Source organism: Papaver somniferum, chromosome 6, assembly GCF_003573695.1.
Source record: "Papaver somniferum cultivar HN1 chromosome 6, ASM357369v1, whole genome shotgun sequence".
NCBI classification, from domain to species: domain Eukaryota; kingdom Viridiplantae; phylum Streptophyta; class Magnoliopsida; order Ranunculales; family Papaveraceae; genus Papaver; species Papaver somniferum.
The window spans coordinates 59,435,611-59,441,869 of NC_039363.1; the positions used below are offsets into that span (position 1 = coordinate 59,435,611).

The window sequence follows — 6,259 nt, forward strand, 5'->3', positions numbered from 1 at the left end:
ACGTAGGCCTTAGTGCTGAACCACGTAAACCTCGGTCTTGTTTACATTTCAGCACTTTATACTTGTCTAACCCCATGGATCTTTACTTGTACGTTTTGTTTTCTTTGTTTTTACCTATATCCCGTGCGCAAACGCCTCGCAGGGAGTTGTTAGATGAGGCTATGATAAACCCGAAGGTTTTGAGCCAAGGAATCAACACTAGGATATCATCATCACAAATCACTCTAAATTACGATGATTGGTTGTGAGCATTCGGATGCCTTCGTGATTTGTGTGTTCACACTTTCAATCTCAAATTTTATCCAGAAAATCACCAAAGATAAGTGATGCAGGGTTATAGGATTAGACATAAAACTGAACATGAAACTCTCTGAGTTTGACCTTTTCTTTTTCATTCATCAAAAAACTGCCGACTAAAACTTTAAACAAGAACTTAAATAGAACCCTAAACTTGTAGCCTAACCAAAGAAAATATAAACTTAAATATAAAACGGTAATACGTATCTAAATCCTTAAGGAAACATAAGCCTTAAAAAACGTGAAACACCAATATTCTCTGGCGTAAAACTCTTTCCCTTATTAACTTAATCCAAGTTGGATCTCGGGCAACAAAATAGGCCAAGGCCCGTTCTTCTACTTCATCGTTCTCCCCAGCTGAAATAAAATCCGTCTATGAATTTTTCCTCTTTTTTTTCTTCCCACGGTCAAAAACAAAATCCATTTTCCTTTCTCCTTGCTTCCCCCGGTCAAAAGTAAAACTAATAGCTTTAGAGATCCTACAACACATTACACTACAGATTTTGTTGGTTGGATCATCCGATTTTGCTGCTTTCCTTGGCTGATGCACAATGTTGTAAACCTTCATTGTTTGTAACAAACACAATGGACCTGAGGTAAAAAGAGTAGCCATGAAATTCCATTTATTGTGTGTTGCACAATTTATGATATCGTGATATTATATTAACTCCTCACTGCTTCTTTTCCAGTGATAAGCAACTGTATAATTATTCCTTCTCAAGCTTTTCTCAAACTTCAACATGTAAATGTAAACTGAACATGCATCTTCAAGACTAAAGTTGGAAACTTCCAGAGGACAATCGACATCAATTTCTTCTCGCTCTTGATCAACTGGAAATATTCCGACACATTTGGTTGCATCATTGATTCCCCTATTGAACAACTCATGGAAGAAAAAGGAACTAACTTCACTGCCTGCTGGAAGCGATCCAGAAATGTTAAAATAATGGTCGCTGTAGTGGAAAAACCTTGAACACCACCATGTAGAAACCTTGTAACTTGCCCATTTCTTCACCAGCTCCTTTAGCATAATCCCAATGTGTTTCTCTACCTCTATTAAAAATGGCATAACAACAGTGTATACAAAAACTTCAAAACAAGTTTTGCTATAATAGGACATAGGGATGCACAACGGATAGGGTGGGTAGGATATGGTCCATTTCGCCACCCTACCCGCTAACAGGCGGGTAAGAATTATTTTACCCGCCACCCTACCCGCCATTAAACGGGTAAGATCCTACCCGACCCATTAATTGGTGGGTCGGGTAGGATAGGATGGCGGGTATAACTTTTTTTTTTTTTTTTGTTCAGGACTTTCTGGTTAGTAGTCGCTTCATTGTATACAGAAAATACTTCCAAAAAACAAAAGAAATAAATCTTGCAACAACTGAGCAAATAAGATCTAACCTATCTAAATATGTACCCAATGGTACTGCCAATCTAACTAGGGAAAAATGAACAAACAGAAATATCCTGCTAGGCACAAAGCCATTTATAGTCTCAAGAAACGAGTTTTATTCTTTTCAAAATCGACGATGAATCCCAGCCCAATTCCATGTTCTTCACGTGACCTTGTTCTTCATATAACAACATCATCACCAAAAGCTGTTCATATTGACCTTCTTCTTCAATCATCATCTACGAAGATGGAATAAGTACTAAGATCACCAAATAAATCTGCATACAAGTTAACTCTTGTTAGATTCTCTTACTGATACAAGGGAGAGAGCAAGCATATAAGTAGTACTATTATAAAAGACCAGCCAATGAGAGATGCCTGGCCGCCACACCAATACGATTCGTATTATATGAATATTCTAATCAGATGCAGACGAGGTAAATGAGCAAGTCCGATAAAACAAATATACATGCTTAGGTGAAAAAGCAATTCACCATTACAAGAATACTCTTCTCTACTGTTATTTCATTTCTCAACAAAAAAAACTCCCAGTTGCATAACCATTATAAGAATACATGGCAGAAATAAACCTTTTAATCTGGCATTTACTAATGCATTTCCCTGTTGCAAGAGCAGTACACAACAAGATGTACTTGGACATATACATATATAAGGCACTCCCCTCCAGCTAAGGGCGAGCACCACGCTTAACTATGAACAAAAGACCACTCAGTTAACAAACTACAAATCCTGTTCCATCTGGTTATTGCAAACCACAGACGAAAAAGCAGAAATAACAGCTTCTAGAATCAGTCCTAAAACAAAGCACATAAAAATTATTATGCAAAGCCACCAGAAACAGCTAATATAATACCAGTAAATCACACATCACTTGCTCTGCCAATGAATCTATACCCAGACTCTCCAGGATTCCACAAGAAGCTCCATCATAACACATAACTGATTCTGACAAGGGAGAGAAAAAAAGCGTTCAACTACTCTCTCACAGACCGCACCCTACTATATTAAAAGACTTGCAACTCATATGCAGTATTTCACACAGAGCGCAATCTTTCTCTGCAACCTCATTATCATAAACCATCCTATTTCTCTATTGGTTTTTAATAAGATGGACAAACCAAGAACTATATACTAAACTAAAGTAACACTCTGGCACTGTTTAGTCCCACGTGATCAAGCTTTATGAGTCCCCACACGCCATGACTGACATCATTTACTGCAACTCTTCTTCTACACACATTCTCTGTTCCTTCTTCTCTCACTAGAATCCATTACACATTTTTCCTTCTTTCTTTCCTTAGATTCTCTTCAGATTAACACTATAACGACAAACAAAAATATCAATACATTTTTATTTTTATTTCATTCATGTGCATATTCTCAGTTTCCACTTCCATTGACACGAAACAGACCTGTAAGTGAGATTACCATAAACTAATTCTTAAGAAATGAAAGTTCGTGTGCCCTGAACTTGTCTAATAATTGAGATTAGCATTTGTTAATTAGAAAAAAAGAGGGCATGTCCTAATAGTTTATCTGGAAGTAATGAGCTAGGGGACAAGTAAACTAACCACCAAATCCTTTAAAAATTAGGTTCTTTTTTACATTATGGTTTGGTGGTACTCTAACTACTAATAACTAGAATCTAGACTTTTTTTATAACTGAGATAGCAAATTATAGGCGTAGCAATGTTAACTACAGTCAAGAGGAAGGTTCTTCTTAGCTGAGAACTTTTAGACTGATTCTACAACATCAACATTTTATTCTAATTAAAATTCAAGACATTGCAGGTTTAATTCACCTATGTAAAAGCCAAAATCGATATCAAACTGCTTTCACCAGCAGCAGCAACGGTTTCTTAACAACAAAATGAACAACCCCACATAAAAATTACTTCAACTACACAAAACCCTCCTAGTATTTGGGTAAAAAAATGGAAAAGGAAATCTGGGTTTAGTGAATTTTCACCTGAAAATTAGTTTGGATTTCAAATCAGGAATTAATTGAGGAGGAGGAGGAAGAACCACTTATTAAACCCTTCATTAGCTTTGCACACTCAGATTCCTCGTATTCTGCAACAAACTTATATCAAACAATGTACATCAATAATCTCAATTAAGATTAGCTATGATTGGAACTATGTCTAATCAATCATATATTGGAACTGTCCTAATCAATTAAGATTATCTAATATCGTACCCTGCAACATGCACGAAATCGTAAAACCCTATAATTTTTTAAATCAATTTAACACAAAAAAATAAAATGAAACAAAATCAACTTTGAAGTTAGATCTTACCTTGAATCAACCGAGTAAAGGGTTCTAAACGAGATCCGTTAACAGCTTTGAAGTTGATATGTAACTTGAGAGGTGTGAGAGATACTGGTAAATCAGATAAAGAAGGGTTTTATGCTTCTGCGTTATGGCTTCACAAGAATCATCCTAAAACCCTAGCTATTAATCTCAAAGTCATGGTTGATTTCTAGTACTTCAAAGATTTACCTGAGAATCTGAGATTCTATTGAAGAAACGATGGGGAAGAAAACGAGAAATGTTAATTTTCTATATTAGATGATTTGCGATTTGACAAAAGACATTTTACCCCTTGTTAGGACATGCCAGAGAACGAGAAAAACTTCCTTTGCTTGGGTATGATTTCAAATACTGGCACAAGACCGTCAGGGACAATAATTCTTCTTGCCGCAACTACAAGATCTTTTAAAGGATTGAGGTACCTTGAGGGTACTTCATTCTGACGATAAAAATCTCTTTTGAGATAACACAGTCCAGTAAAGTGTCTTACAATTACAATGGCAGTACTCAGTATAACAAAACATCTAGTCATGCCTCCCTTTTCTCGACTTATCTGCGCTTCCTTGTTAAAATGAAAGGCCCTGACAATCGAATTCTGTGTCGCAATAGAAAGTATGCAATCACATGTATACAGAGCCAAAACAAACTTCTTGGCAAGTAGAGTTGCACAATGGCGCATGCACCAATAAGATGGCATTGTCCAAGAGATCAGTTTCTCAAGAACAAAACTAAAGGACTTCCGCTCACAATTTAGAAGAGGATACATGTCTGGAGAGGACATTTCTGTCAAACCCTTTTCCTAATATCAAACTAGATTGCTCAACAATTCAACCACGTGATGAAGCTTCTGCTTGTACAAATAAACACACACACCAACACAGGAATGAAACGAAGATAAAGAAATGTTATCTATCGTACTTGTCATGTCGACGTTATAGTTCAAACTTCCTTGTCTTGACATAACTTGAAAATCATGTATCAAGACCCGTACGTAGTTTCCGCTACTGTTATAGGATTCCATAATTAAAGTGTTGCGGGAAAACTGAGTTAGAACTATTTTCACCTCAGCATAACGATATGCCTGACAAGATGCCCAATAAGCACATGCACCATCACAAGAATGAAAACAAATGCTTTGGAAACTTCTTTGAATATCAGTGGAAACACTTATTGGAAAAGTACTAAAAAAAAAAACCTATAGCAGGCGCTAGACATACGCCTGCACATTCTATACTTCTTGTTCCAGGCCAATGGACAAAAACTTCCTTTGTGCTAGCATAACACACGATGCTTCCCAGAAGTCCCGATAACTTTGTAGTTATAGCTTCTCTGCCGGCGTTCGAGAAAATTCGCCCTCGAATTTTACTTTTATAATTTTCTCCAAGAATTTTGTTATGCCAAAATATTTTCCTATAAATATCTGGTCTCGATGTAAAATTTTCTACCATAGGTAAAATTTGATACTCATTAGCCGAATTACAGAGATCCAAAGGAATACTTACATTTTTTACCATAGGTAAAACTTGATACTCGTTATCCGAATGACAGAGATCCAAAGGAATACTTACATTGTGTGTATCTTCTTCCGTAAGATTATCAGTACGATCTAATTGACAAAAAAATTCATCATCCGGATATGTATCGTAGAGTGGCGGTAAGCCCCAATCCACGACTACTACTGTGTCTTGCACTCTTTCACTTATGTAGAACAGTGATACACCTTTAAACTCCAAAACTTCCTCTACATCACAAAGAAAATTAATCGAATCATCTGGTTGCGAGCTACCATTAAGGTCAGGGATGTCAACTGTCAATCCAGATTCCCACACGGAATCATGTGATTGATATGCAGCGAGTTGACTACCCACTACACTACCAACAATGACATCAAACGCGTCTTCCTCATCAGCATCCTCCTCCACCTCTCGTTGATTCGGATATTGATGGTGCTCTTGCTTTTTCTGACGGGTGAGCACTTCAACCTATCGTTCAAGTTTGGTAATCCTCTCAAACTTCATTATCCCCACTAGATGAGGAGCAGCACGGCCAGACATTGTACGTTCTTCTCTTCCTCGAGCCATGAACGTTATTAGTTTCAAGCGCCAAAACTGATGTAGGGTTATAGGATTAGACATAAAACTGAACATGAAAACTCTCTGAGTTTGACCTTTTCTTTTTCATTCATCAAAAAACTGCCGACTAAAACTTTAAACAAGATAATAGAATA

General features: G+C 36.9%; 1 long non-coding RNA gene across 2 annotated transcripts; it reads right to left on the reverse strand.

The window, feature by feature from the left end:
- Positions 1-1,634: 1,634 nt before the first annotated feature.
- On the reverse strand, positions 1,635-4,837 carry LOC113287691. Of its 2 annotated transcripts, XR_003330238.1 has the most exons (4): positions 4,018-4,837; positions 3,687-3,790; positions 2,287-3,036; positions 1,635-1,974 (listed from the first exon to the last, which is right to left on the reverse strand). It is a non-coding gene; the product is annotated as an uncharacterized LOC113287691 (long non-coding RNA). The 2 variants fall into 2 exon arrangements; XR_003330237.1 differs by lacking the exon at positions 2,287-3,036 and having other exon boundaries at positions 4,018-4,757.
- Between the last annotated feature and the right edge of the window lie 1,422 nt (positions 4,838-6,259).